Source organism: Amblyomma mixtum, chromosome 6, assembly GCF_055824585.1.
Source record: "Amblyomma mixtum isolate Tamu chromosome 6, ASM5582458v1, whole genome shotgun sequence".
Lineage (NCBI taxonomy): Eukaryota > Metazoa > Arthropoda > Arachnida > Ixodida > Ixodidae > Amblyomma > Amblyomma mixtum.
In genome coordinates this window covers 37818619-37833992 of record NC_143017.1, presented here as the reverse complement: position 1 = coordinate 37833992, position 15374 = coordinate 37818619, and positions in this window count along the sequence as shown.

The following is a 15374-nucleotide window of genomic DNA, read 5'->3' as shown; positions in this document are numbered from 1 at the left end:
CCAAACTAACCAACCTACTCTTCTCTCGTCATCCTCTCATCCTTCCACTGGAAGCGCCCTGTAGATGGTTCCGGTGGAGACCACGCACTGGCTACACATTGTCTTCTTCTCGCCGAGCTCTCCTCCTTCCTTGAACGGTAACCACTATCCAGAAGGTTATAGTGGTAAGCACCTTCTGGTTGTGCATTCGTCGAGTCTCCTCATGCCCTTCGCCTTTCACAGCAAGCACCCTTTAGGCGGTTGCAGTGGCAACCATTTACTGGTTACGCCGGCTACTACTACTTTACTTACACAAAACCCACTACGGGCGTTTACCAGCTGCATCTGTAAAGGAAGAGGAAAGAAGGAGGCTTCAGCACTAACCTATAATTCCTATATATTATACCAGTGGAAAGCATAATCAGTGGCGTCCTCCACGTTCGGAACGGGAGGTTACAGCGCCTTCAATAAAAGATGAGTGGTATTTGAGATTGCGTGTTTGTAAAGGCTATACGACACACCCTGTAAAGCTACTTCAAGCAATTTTGCAATGCTGGTTGCAGAAAGCTCCATTGAGTTTTCTTGGTCAAAGAGTTCCCAAAAGTAACGTCCCCAAGTGAAACGGTTCACAGGTAAAAGGGGAGGGTTTAAGCTGGATTTCAAGGGGTGCAATAGCGTGCACTAGATCGGCACGGCTAGATTAATTGCGAAGCATATATGCAGCAACGACACAGCAGAGGGTCTTAGCCGTATGCTTTGCTCTTTTTTAATGGTGCGGCTTTAGACGACTTAGCGGGAACAAAAGAGCCGCCATTTAGTACCCAGGTGGGAGGCGGTGCGCAGGAAGAGCACATCGCACAGGAAGAGTAACCTAGATCTTACAAGCTCTACCAGTCACTTCTGGCAAAGACATAAACGGAATTCAGTGCTATCTCGTTGCCAACTAGTAATGTAATAAGGTGCCCCTGTCAATTTTGCAGGTCTCCGCCTGTCTCTAACTTCTCGACAACGGGTACAGGCCCCTCTAAGAAAACTCTGGTACCGGCATTCTTCAATTCGTGGGTGCAACACAGCTGCTCAGAGTAAACACAGGCACTCCAGGGGCATCGGCCGGTAGGAGTTGTGGGGATACACATGAATCCCCTGCCCCATAGTAACGGCCGCGCGTAATTATCACGCGATGCTATGCGCGCGCCGTTCGGGAGGTTGCGAGGATGGGCACTCACGCCGCCCCGCTTCCTTTCTCGCCCCGCCGCGACGCCGCAGCGGGGACTTTCCCTCTTTCCCCTTTCACAACGGAGAGACCTCCTCTCCACAGCCCGGTAAGAAGGCGCGTTTCTCCCGAGGCTCGCTCGTCTTCTGGCGGGAGCCGTGCACACGCACGGATCAGAGATCTGCCACGGAGACCGCTGCCCTTATCGCCCGGCCACCGTGTGTGACTTGACCGCCGCGGGCCGTGAGCGAGGAACCACGCGAGGTGAGCGGAACCTTCTTCCCCCACATTTTTGCGTGCGTTCTGCCCTTTGTGTTTTTCACCCCCGTACGCGAGCGGAACACTCGCCCTCGTTACGGCGGTTGTATTGTTGCTGCTGCATTGCATTGCTCGGGAGCAATAAACGCTCCTCCGAGTAGCATACTCGTGTTTGTCCTCTCTGGCCCGAACCCGCCGTGGTTGCGACGCGCCGCGGGTTGGGGGTCACAGCTCTGACTGCTAGGGCTGGCACGCTGGTGCTAGAGAGCGACAACTGCTTCTAGCCCTTTGAGCGTTACTACAAGAATAACCCCCATAGAGTGCACGCTAGAATTAAAGTAAGCGAGACAGAGAGGTTTAGGGTGACGGGGACTGTTTCTGACCGAGCTGCTAATAGTGAGATAGCTCAAGACCGCCCATTTGCTCTCCCCTGAAGTTAAATGCGCGTTAATGAGAAAATACGTTAGAACAAAAGGGGAAATCTATTAACGCTTTCATAGGTAAACATACAGTGGGATAACCGGAAGCCGAAATGGGAAGAGCTCTTTGCGATTCTCCAGAAAGAGAGCGAAACTATTGTTTTACATGGCGAAACCCCTTGAAACGTCAAGGTGCCGCCACCACATCCTGAGCGGATATAGGAGGGGTTAAACCTTATATTTTGGGAGCGGAAGGCTGGAGGTCTGGGTGCATGTAGAATTTCTGTTCATGATACGAACAGGTCTGAACTGCATTTTTTGAAACACATGTCACTGAAAGGAAAGTGTACGCCTGACGAATTTTCTCCGTGGATAATGTATCTGTTGACAGTTAAAGATGGTTTTTAGATAAATGAAAAAATCTTAGCCTGCTCAGAAAAGTATTCGTCGGTGCTCAATCTCCTTCTTCTTGTCTTTTGTGACTTCGGCTGTTCGAATGGACACACTGCTTCTGGAGTGGATTTATGAGCAGAAAAGGCGCGCGAAAGGCGATCCCAGTGCTCAAGCCAAGCGGAAGGGCCACCCCTACGTCCTTCGTTGCAGTGATTTTAGTCAGTAAAAAATTTTAACTGCTCGTTCGCTCTGCATGTTATCTAGCATACCTGCCAGTGAATGAACTTTTCTTTCTGCCTTTGACGAGCGTGGCCAATAGCCTTTGTTGAAGAAGATACTAATTTTATTCCAACGCAAAAGAATACGAAGGGGGCGAGTGCCGGTAATTTCACTGGCCTTTCGTCACGTGGAGCTCATGTAAAGGCATGATGCTGCAAAATGAAAGCCCAACCCACATGATATCGTTTTATATGTACGGGAAGACAAGTTTTCATAATAATAACAAGCCAGTGCAGAGGAGGATGGGTGGGGGGGGGGGGGGTGGAGAGAAATGTTAATTTTAAGCTTCAGCGCTTCTACGCAGGTTCGAAGGATGCAAATTATGGCCTCTTTCTGGAGAGGAAACAAGTTGCAGAACTTAATGCTCATTTTCAGCCCACGGATGGCCTGCTCTATAGTGAAAGCCTTTTCCTGCACTGGCACAAAAGTCGAAACTGTAAAACGCGCTGGAGTTTGACCGGAGGCTATGAAGAAATCGGCTAAGGGTACAGCGGGAACATAGCAATCGCACGTAGCCTCGTAATAAAGCGCGGTTTTTTTGCGGGCAGGATGAATAAAAGAGAAGCAAGGGATAGGGAGGCCGCAGCGCTTTATAGGGAATCAATTACTTTGCTCTGGCCTCAAATAGATAACACCGCTCGCTACATTGAGTCCTTCGTTTCATTATCAATTCTTTTCGTGTCCCTTCCCAAAGCTCTAAAACCTCATTTTCTTCCTCAGCCGCTTCCCTCTTCTGCGCTTTGAACAAAAACTCTCCCCACGTGTGCCTGCCGTTGCACGTATTCAGCTTTCGCGTGAATAAGTATTGTGCGAAAGCAAGTCAAAAGATACAGTGCAGCTCGCACAAAGCGGAAGACCATGAGGGCCAACACGATACCGCTGAGACGTCAGAAAGTAACACTGCCAACGGACAGAGCTAACATCACCCATTCTCTCTTTTCTAGCCAACCGCCGCAGACTAGGTATCAAAAGTGAAACATTAAATACCACTCGTTTCTCAAACCTAGTGTCTTCTAGGATGAAACTTTCGCGTATTTATCAGCAGCACTAGCACTGCTTTTTTAACGTGGCGAAGAAGAGCACATAAAAGCTACTCAAACCACGCGCACTTTTAAAGCCTGGCATGAAGCGATGAGACGCAAGCAAGCGAACGACGAGGTCACAAGCCGGACCATATCGGCGCAGTCTCTTGCAGGCGGCGAGCTGTGTATAAGCAATTGTCCAGGACACTCGTCAAATACGCCTCGTAGCGAAAACAGCTCTTTTTATTCTTATTTTACTTTTCCTGAATAGTTTATCGACTTGGAAAGGCCGTAGGACAAGAAAAACTTTCTTTTTAATACGCATTGACCCACGCAGCTTTATTGCCAAATAAAGCAAAACATTTTGCTTTTAGGAAGTTATCATACTCAACACACAGTAAAATGTGTCCTCCTTCAAAATCTTTCTACTAACTTTGAAGCAAGGGATCATGATTTTCCTGCTTTTTGATGTACAGTACGTGTTTTCCGGAGTGTTGGGGAACGGCCGCTCAATCTCCCGTATCGCGCAACTGTGGTTGTAGGCGGGGCATCTGATCGGGGAGCTCTACATGAAAAGGACATCACGAAGGCCATACTAAACCCATTTATGGCTTTGAATTGCAAAAAGAGGAAGGAGTCTAAATCCCGCCTTCATAAAGGTGCAGTGAAGAGGAATTTGAACACGTCTTTTTACCGCGGGAACTCGATCTACACGTTCCGAGCATTCTTAGAAACTTCGACTTATTGCCCTGTGTGGCGAATTTTCCTAATTAAATCGCATTAACGTCTGGCTTCTGCCTTTTTTTTTCTGAATTCTCCCCGTACGGTGGGCGGAGCCGACCAACGCGTGGAGTGCCTTTCAGCCAGCGCCATGGAGGCTTTGCTTTCGCTTCATTTTGTTTTTTAGGTTTCTGTGTATAAATAGTTTCATTCGCAGATAATATAGCCGCAAATTAAACCCACAGAAATAAAAATACGTGCGGACTATTTGCTACTACGTATTATTACTCCACCGATGGCAGAGCGGCAAGCCTCCACGGGGCTGGCTGAAAGGCACTCCACGTTTTGCTCGACTCCGCCCACCGTACGAGGAGAATTAAAAAAAAAAGACTGGAGCCGGACGTTAATCCGATTTAATTAGGGAAATACGCCACACAGGGCAATAAATTGCAGCTCCTAAGAACGCATAGAACATGTAGATTGAGTTCCCGCGGCAAAAAGACGAGTTCAGATTCCTCTTCACTGCACCTTTAAGGTTTCTTGATTTATGAGGCCTGAAATTACCTTAAAGCCTTGGCAGTCCTATATTTTAGCAAGCAACTTTGCAGCTTTGATATTTCATACATGGTGAAATATTTCTAAACATTCGTTCTTGAGAAATGTTAGTGGGCATAAGGTCCTCATTCCTAAAAGCAGGCAGAAGGTTTCTTGATCGTATTAAGTTAATCTCATCAAGGGAAAAGGGCATATAAATGCTAAAGGAGCAACGTCTCAGCAAAAAATCATTTCGCCTTCCAGCGAAGCCGATGCTCCAAAGTCCCAACCTTCTACTCGGCTTTTTATACCGTCGGCGGCGTCAGTTCTCGCGTCGTGCCAAGGAAGCATGCATTTTTCTAAGTTTATCTTCGCGCCAGTGCAACTTCTGTCGGACAAAGTGTTTCGCTTACCGAAACGGCGCAGATAAACACGTAGGCAGCCAAGAAAATGATCATTATAATAAATAGGAGTGGTTCGGATAACCGCGATGGAAAAACGGCACGCCAAGCATGGAGCCTCTCTTCCCACTCACCGCGCCGCGGACATCACTTCAGTCGGCAACGACAGCCGGTGGAAGTATTGGCACCCCGCAGCATGAATGCCAAGCATTAGGAAGAAGAAGGAGGAAGACAGCAGGGGTGAGAGACCCCGAGAGCACAGTAAGTATAAAATAGCAAATATCTCTAGAGGTTTATGCGGAAATAACATGAGCCTTTGAACGTGCGGTAGCAGCAAACAGACGCACTCGTTCCCTCTCCTTTTCCAAGCAAAAAAAAAAAACAAGGAGCATAACGGAAATTGTTGTCTCTAAGACGATGAAGGGTAGAGGAGTTGATGGAGAGAGAAGAGAAGAGTGAGAAAATAGAGGCGGGTACAAAAGAATCTACTGCAATTTTTCTTGTGAATGCACCGTCGTCGCCGCGGCTGCTTTTTTGGGCCTGCGAAAATGCGTACAAAAATTCGATTCTTGCGGCCAGGTTTATGCGATGTGCCGCGCCGAAGCTCGCGCGCAATGAGCAGATGCAAAGCTACCAGCCGCAGCCTGAGGCCCGTTTGGCGTGATCCCGTCACATCCTCTTCACCTTGTCTCTTCTGTCCCCTTCAAGTTTTGTTCCATTTTCACATCCACGGCATTTTAACATTGCTGGCCCGCGCAAAAGTCGCATCGGTTGCTTTACGTTTCCTCTCCCGTCGAGCCTCTATGAGTGCGCGTGCCATGGTTTTGCGTCTGTGTGCCTGTTGACTATTGTTTTATTTTCAAAAGCGATACGCATTGCGTGTCCGCTTAGCGTCCTCTTCCGTGTCCAGTCCAGCCCACCAACTATGAGCATGGTTGGAAATCCAGCTTGCCTTCGTCCTTTATTTTTCTCTCTCCTAGGTCGTTGTGGCGTCAACGACATGCGGTGAGAAGTTTTATATGCTATTCCTGGAATATGAATCCCATTCCGGGCTTTCCTCCGACGTCTTCACACCGATATCCTTCTCCTTTGTTCTTTAGCCTTCCCGTAAGACAGATCGCCGTCCCACGCATAGTTAAGGGTTACACTTGGATGAAAACTGCCGATACGCCTGGTTACCGGTTCTTTCTAGTTCTTTGGCGTTCATTCTCGACTAGTGCCTTCCATTTGCGCAATAACGTAGTAATCTTGTTTCCCGTCGTTAGTGAAGCTAAGCGTAACTTCTGTGAAAGCCCAGCTCATTTAACCAGAATGGAAGTTCAGAGATAGTTTAGGAGGTTTAAAGGTTAGTTTTATTATTACATTGCCGCGAATCTTTGTAGCATTTGTTTGTAGTGTTTGTTTGTTCATGGTTTAAGGGTGCCGACACGCCGCTTTATCGCTTCGTTTGTGACGCAAGACACACCTAGATTTATCTCTATTGATCGAATCCAGGCGCAGCCGATCCTACTTTGCGCGAGAATGTTCTAGTAACTTTCCAAGCTTTATCGCGAATATTCGCTATCAGTTTTAGAAAGAGCACGGCCGACAGCGGCGGGCATTCTGTTCGACGACTGCCGAACACCCTTGTTGCAACGCCGCCACCGAGTGATTCAGTTCTTTGCGGGCGCCCAAATAAAGAGCTTCGTTTCGAAGACATTCTCGTTGGTTTCCTGTTCGCACGACTGCAGTCACCACTACATGACAATATATAAGCGACTCAGAGCGGACGTTAGTCATTTGCGGTATTCCGCGCCGTTAGCGTACAAAGAGGCTCTCAGCTGGACAGCGCTTAACGTGTTGCGTCTTTAAAACAGAGAAAAACTTTGCTATGGGGAAATTGGAGAAATGGGGTTGTTCGATGTTTCTGTGAACGAGACACTTTGTGTAGAACAAAACTGGGAAGCGCAGTATTTTTTTGCTTTTATAAAAAAAAAATGCGTTCAGTAAAGAAACACTGAGATACCCATACATATCCTGGCAGTGTCTTAAAATTTTCTTGGCAACGGAGTGGTATGAGAGCCACGAAGGACGAGTTTCCTGAATGGCAGGTATACATAAATTTCCTTTGAACTGCGCCATTCTCGAGCGGCCTGAGACTGACAGAGGCATTGCGTAAAAGTGTGGACCAGGCCATTTAGTTCAAGGGGCCGCCCTATGGCGCACAAGAGATTTCTGAGTTACTTTATGTGACCTATTTATTGAGAATGTTTCCATCCGACAGCACTACATTATAGCAGTTGTACTCTGCTTTAACTATCATAGAAAGCAATTCCCGTCCTTGATTCGCTCTTACGGCTAATCGTCATAATCATTAGGAAATAATTTTCATTCGAGATTAACAGAACGTCCAAATTATTTGCCCCCTGAACAGCACGGAGATCCAACACTATTCTTGTAGTGTTTAGAGTGACAGAGCTAAATCGGAATATCTAGAAGCAATCAGTGCCTTACGCTTCCTTTCACTAATCTCGGTTACTAAGCCAGACCTATATCCTCGTTCCATAACCAGTCCATGCCATAACCATAACCGCCTCTAAAGTCACCAGTCATGCCACAGCCATAATATCTGTAACATGTCTAGTGAATGCCTTAACCGTAACCGACTATTATAGCGTACTTTCTTTACTCGAAAAATTGCAACAAAAGGTACAAAGTGCAATTAACAGCCAATTTTGGGTGTTTCGAGTGTCGACTTTGGTCTCGACTTACTAATCCCTACCGGAAAAAGCTCTGTTATGCTATACCCTCAGAGAGGCTTTGTCATACGAACGTAATATGTCATCAAAATATAAACAGAATTAATGACAATGATGACATTGTGGACATCAGTGTGATATATGTAGAATGTTTAATAATAAATCTTGCAAAGGTTATGGCATCACACAGCTTGTTTTGGCGGGAAAACTGGAAACTAAAATAAACTGAAATCGCTGGTCGCAAGAATACAGTTTCACTTTCACAAACAAGTACTTCGGGAAATTAGACTTCCGTAAAACAACTCAGCAAAGGAGACCGGACATGGTACTCAGCACCATGAGCCGGTGGCAAAGGCAGCCACGCTTAGCGGCGTCTAGACGGTTCAGAAGTGTCGGTGCCGACCGCCCTTAAAACTTCCTGGAACTTATCGGGCGAGACCACTGACTGGACGTCGCACTGCCTGTCGGAAGGATGTAGAGCCCCGCTTCCGTTACAGCTTTGTCCTGCTTAACGAGCGAACACCACGATCCCGAAGCTTGGGCGGGGTTTGTCACGCCAAGCGGACTAGGGGCGTCTATGGTGGCCGTCGTAATGCGCTTCAAGAAAAGGGTTATGTGCGCAATAAAGTCGCTGGAAAAAAGCCAGTAAATATGGGTAGGCAAGGGCTACCCTTTTGTTCGACGTGAAAGAAATAAACTGTTATTTTCCCTGGGACACTTCGAAAAGCCGCACTGCAGAAAACAGGAAATTAGATAAACTGAAAAGCATCAGTTCACAAAGTTATACAAGTGGTTGCTGTGCAACTATCTTCTGAAAGGTTTATTTCTGCCCTTGAAGGACCAATCCAGTGCGCAAACACTTAAGAGGCAAGCGAAGTGTTCAAATGCGGGGCCTAATCCACATGACTGAGAGAGGGTATTGCAATAAAGGGTTCAAAACTTGCAGTATATTTTTCAGAGCTGCTCGAGATGAAATCACAGACAGTCTTGAGGCCACAAAGAACAAAATGGTCTCAATTTACTGAGGCAGGAAAAATAGCAGCTAGCTAGGGTCGTCGCAGTGGAACAGTGATTATGAGGCTCAGCGGATGACCCGAGAGACGCTGGTTCGATCCCGGCCGCGGCGGTGGCATTTCGATAGAGGAAAAATGCTCGAGTCCCATGCACTGTCCGAACTCGCTGAACGTTATAGAGCCCCAGGTGGTCGAAATGACCCGGAGCCCTATATGGAATGGAATCTATAGAATGAAAACGTATGGAATTTAATTGCTACCGCAATACCATCGCAAGTCATCAACGCAAATGGGAAGTCACTTCAAAAGTTTGCGACATGCGCCCCAGAGAAATCACAGCGCTGCCTCTGCACTACCAGGGTGAGCCAGTCGTCTCAATTAACGCCGCCCCAATCATCGATGAAGCAAGGCAGAGCCTGAAGCAGGGCTTGCCGCTACGCTGGTGTCTCATCCGTTGGGGTCGCAGTGACAAACGGCGCTTGCGTATGTATAGCGTGCCATCAGTACCCGCGTATACGGCGAAAATCACCTATTGCAGCAGTCAAACTCTGCTGGAAGGACGAACCCTTCCATCTACAACAGAGTTCATCTTAAGTGAGACCCATCCATCTCCCGATCCGAAAAGACATGCCAAAGAAGGAGCAGGGGATGTTTGGAAAGCAGTCCTCGTCATTCGGGACTAATTAGGAGCCCATCTATCGGAATTCCGAAGAGCGCCTCGTCGGAAGAGAGGGCAGAGATTCCTCGGGGTTGCCTTCCATAGCAGACCACCGGAGCCGCCCTGAGTCGGTTTCCCGCTGGGGAAACTGTACGCCGACTATACTGCCCACATACTCTTAAAACTCCCGGACACCCTCCTTCCCTCCTCTTCTTCCCCCATAAATTATTACTCGACGAGTCAATTAGCGCCTCAGAGGTTAGCCAGAGGAGGAGAAAGAGAGTGCTGAAAAGGGGAAGTACCGACCCGCCGAGACCCCGGCCGGACCTGCGGATGTTCTTGGCCTCTTCGTTGCCGATCCGAGAGGGCGCGTGTTACCATAAATTTGCGCTTTGATTAGGGCACATGCCCCCCAACACCTCCCTTTCCTTCCTGTATGTGTGTGTGTTCGGGCGTGCGCGCGCGTATGCGTGGGCTGGCGTGGGAAGGGACGGAGGGTGCGTGTTGTATTCCTGGCTTTCTTTTGCAACAGCCGAGTAGAGTTCATTGCGAACTTAAACTGCATTGGGCTGCTTTTAGAAACAGATGCAGAACAGTTATCCCAAACTCAGGGTAGCTCTTTCTTTCTCCTTGTTTGATTCTCCGAGGTGCTAATGACAGCGGAGTTGCGCAGGACCCGAGAGCTATGTGACATTCTGCACCTTGTTCATTAGGGAGCGTCAAAGAACAAATCAAAAGCCCAAAACGTGAGAGGAGCAACCATGCAACTGTAGGCACGTGTTTGGACGCGACGCCGTTAAAACTCTTGCGCAAACGATGTAGAGTCCGCCGGCTAAAGCAATTTGTCCTCTGAGTCCTGTTCGGAACATCAAAGCAATGAAGTCAGCTACTGACCATGGTAGACGTAAAAAGCAAACAGTTTCACGTACAAAACGAAAATTGAGCTCTTGTAGTCTCTGTAGTCATCGTTTAGTATTCCCATTGGACGCACAAATAGAGCACCAGCTACACAGTCGCACATAAAATGTGAGGGGTCAGCAGCTGGATCTTCTTCAGAGGTGAGACCTTTTAAACTATCAAGCAAACTGTCGTCATAGTTACGATAACGCTTTGTAAAAGTTGTAAGTCCTCCCTAAAACATAAGCTCCCGGTTGAAATGGTTCCTGTTTATTTTCCCGCACCAATATGATGTTTGTCGAGGCAAGAATATTAATCATAGCGGGAGACAAATATTAACGGGTGCGCAGATCACTTAAAGTTCGGGATAAAAAAGATTTTGTGGTGGTTGGTGCTTTATCGAGGCATTCCTGATTCTCCTGATAGAACAATTAGTGGGTGAAATAAGTGCCCGCCAAACATGCCACGGAGGTGGCGAGTGCGTTATGAATTACTTCTTATAGGTAAAACGAATAAACTACTGAAAGACTGCTTGCAGTTGAAATCCGTTGAGATATAACACTGTAGCACCTATTAAGGGCCGCTTTTCCTTTTTTAATTTTTCATTGCAAGCTATTATAAAGTGTTTGCGAGTTAAGAGCTGTAAAGGCCCAGATAAATTCGCTCATGAGTTTGCTTGCGCTGGAAGATGGCTGTACCTTCAGCCTCTACGAAGTTGCCTTTTATTACGAATACTTTGGAAAAATTTGCTGTCTCCTAATAATACCAAATATTATATCCTGTGTTCCTTTTTGTCTAAAACCTCTTGCTTTAATGGACTTATACCGCAAAGAAGTCTCATTTTTTTCCGTATCTTATTCGGCAAAATCACAGCATTCTAGAGGTACGAAGAAATTCCGAGCACGTGTTTGCCTTCAGCATGCAATAAAACCTAAGATGCCGGTGCCTGGTTTCCGTGCCTCGTCTGTGCTCAAATACAGCATGCACAACAATAAAAAATTGTAGATACTTAAGCTCCGCCTCAAGGGTATGACGCGACAGCGTAATGGCTTGACTGTCGTATATGCAGGTCATTGTCCATTTTGCACTCGTAGATTCCCGGCAGTCCTTATGCTTTTCCTGACGCAGTGCTACAGCGGGTAAGCGATGCGCCACTGCCTAGAAATGAAAGGTGCTCTCAGAGCTGGGCATTGTGGTCCCTAGGCTGCTCCTCCCGAAAAACCAGTCAATAATTTAACTGCAACCTGACACAATAGGCAGTATGCTCACTTACCGGAGGGCAGGTTGTGATGGAGCCGCACGGTCACGTGGCCTAGTTGGCCCACCTGTCTCCTGGGCTGCTCTCGCTCAAAACACCGACGACAGCAACGCTGCCGCTGGATTTTCCATGTAACGGGGCGTTTAATACACGCGCGCGCACGCACGCACGCAGACACACACACATACACACGCACACACACAAACACACACACGCGCGCTCGCACACACACACACGCACACACACGCGCGCACACACGCGCGCACATACGCACGCACACACACACGCACGCACATACACACATGCATGAACGCACGCACGCAGACACACACAAACACACACGCACACACACGCACACACGCACGCACATACGCACATGCATGAACGCACGCACGCACACACACCCGCGCGCACACACACATACACACGCACACACACACGCACACACGCACACGCACAGACATACACACGCACACACAAACGCACAGACGCGCACGTACACACACACACGCACACAAACACACGCACGCACATACGCACGCACACACACACGCACACACGCATGCATGAACGCACGCAAACACACACGCGCGCACACACGCGCGCACACAAACACGCGCATGCACACACGCACACACACACACACACACGCACACACACAAACACGCGCATGCACACACACACACGCACGCGCGTGCACAAAGACGCGTTTTCGCTTAATGGGGCGAGGTTTACGTCTTAAAAATCAGCAACACTCCGCTGATAGAAACGGCAGAGCCGCAAATGATTCAGCGATATCTTGTGTGTGCATGTAAGTGGTTATGCTACGATAGAAGAGGAACGTACTCTGGTTTGGTGACAGGCTCCGGCCCAGGCGCACATTGCTGTTTCCTGCAGATTAAACAGAACAGATCGAATCGAGCCTCGGAGTAATGAAAGAGAACGGAGGACAATCGAGAGATCATAGAATTAGATAGTATAGACGTGCGCCGAAACCTGCCCGAGAAGAATTAACAATGACTGCTGCAGAGAAAGCCAGATACCTCCTCCCCCTCGTAATGACTGGCGCATCGGAAAACGACAAGGACACAAGCACGACACGCACTGGTACGCCCACAAGCTTATCACTAAACTAGTACAACTAACCAGACCAAATGACTGCACATTTTTATGACGTCACAACTCTTGAGGCACCGGCAGTGCTAACGAATCTAACGAAACTAGAGGTAAGTTTCTAGCTATGAATGCGTCGGACACCATTGGCGACCAGTTTGCGCAGAGCATGCAAGGCTCTGCCTGAAATCAAACATAACTGGCTATCACTGGCTATCACTATGACTGCATTTAATTTACGGTTATCAAAGCGGCCGGGAAGTTAGAAAATTATTTGAAAAAGTAATCCTGCTTTTATATTAACTGTCAATCCGGATACAAATTGCTTGATAGGGACAATTCACTCGGTGCACTTGCTCAAGAAAAAGGACCTTGCACGATCTTCTTATTTAGCCTGGAAATAAATAAAATGTGGAGACCACAGGTATTAATCTAACATCCCGAAAGGTTCGCCGGGGCTCAGCATTAAAAAATGTGACATTTATAAGTTGTTCAATTAAAGGTTATGATAACTTTCCCTTAAGTTGCGCTCCTTGTCGTAGAATCATAAAGAAGGACTAAGAGAAAATAAAACTCTCAATCGCTAAAAAAATAAGTCACTGAAAGAACCTATCAATCAATCAGTCAGTTTTTCAGTCCGTCGATTGGTCGGCTAGTCAGTGACTGACTGACTAACTGACTGACTGACTGTGCCTGACTGACTGTGTCTGACTGACTGACTGTGTCTGACTGACTGACTGACTCACTCACTCACTCACTCACTCACTCACTCACTCACTCACTCACTCACTCACTCACTCACTCACTCACTCACTCACTCACTCACTCACTCACTCACTCACTCACTCACTCACTCACTCACTCACTCACTCACTCACTCACTCAATCAATCAATCAATGAATTTATATTTTACTTTGTTGAAGCAATAAAAAATATATATAAAAGTTTTCACAGAACTTTATACGTACCAGTCAATAAGTTTCTCTCTTGAAGCACTTTTTTGCGCTATCACAGTTTACCTTGCTGCAGCACACAACTAACCGTAATGTCGCTAAGTTTGCCGTCATGCTCGCAGCCCAAATGGTAACATCGACGTCATTCTTCAGCTTGTGACCTCGCGGGGGATTACACAGCGCAGACAGCCTTTCGATTCGTTGAGTGCCGTAGAATATTTGTTAGCCACCTTCCTCGTCCGGCCAGCTGTTTTCGGTTTCAACAAAGGACGCTGCAGAGACCATGACTGCAACTCTCAGCCGGTACCCTCGACGTTTTATTACTGCTTAAAATGCACTATCTACAGCCTCCACTTTGTATAGGTCATAGGCACTCTTTGGTGCTTTTTTTTGCTGTTGAGGGCGGAGCTGTGCAAAAAAATGTTTGCTCCAGCCCCGCCGCGGTGGCTCAGTGGTTACGGCGCTCGGCTGCGGACCCGAAAGACGCGGGTTCGATCCCGACCGCGGCGGCTGAATTTCGATGAAGGCGAAACTCCAGAGGCCCATGTGCTGTGCGATGTCAGTGCACGTTAAAGAACCCCAGGTGGTCGAAATTTCCGGAGCCCTTCACTATGGCGTCCCTCATACCCTGAGTCGCTTTGGGACGTTAAACCCCCATAAACCTAAACCTGTTTGCTCCAGTACCATTTATGTAGAGAATACTGAGCCTACGTTCCATCTGCGCTGAGTGGATGTTGAAAAGAGGAAATGGGAGGGGGCGTGAAAGCCTTGTGTCGTACGTCACTCTTGACGCTACTCTCGGCAAGGATAACAGATTTCTCAAACCATGAAAGGCCCCCTCCCCTTTGTATCAACGTCTAGTTAAGAGTTGCTTGCATTATGGTTCGGGAAGCAACCTTTAGCAGACGCGTGCGCGAAAAGATCACGGGCGTTTAATAGAAATCTGTCACAATCTGGCGCAGCAGTCTACGATCACACCTTGGTGAGTGAGCTGTCGCTCTATGATATCAGCGACAGTGTAATACTGGAAAGTGATGTTAATGTTTGCACACCATGTTCAAACATTATAAGTATAAGGCTAGCTCCAAGTATATAAGTATAAGGAAGCATAAGGCTAGCTCGCATGTAGTTTTGCAGTTCAAAACGCGAACAAAGGTGACACTGTGCTGGCAAAAGCGAAAACGAGAAAGCTCACAGATGAAGTGTGAATGACCACTTGTGTCCCCTGCTATATTAGCACTTGTGTCCTCTGCTCAAGAAGTTGCGAGCCATGACAATAACGAGGAAGAAAGAGCTGAAGTGGAAATTGTTTGTACGCAACATGGGCGCATTTTTTCTAGGAAAACAGAGTCGTCGACGATTGTGCGCATCGCATGCGAGCGAAACCTGACTAAGATAGCATACATGTCATGCTTTTAATGATACCTAACAGTTAAAAATAATTTCAACAGCGCATGCTACGCAAGGAAACAAGACGACGAAACACACACACGTGTGTTTGCTTCCTCGTCTTGTGTCCTTGTGT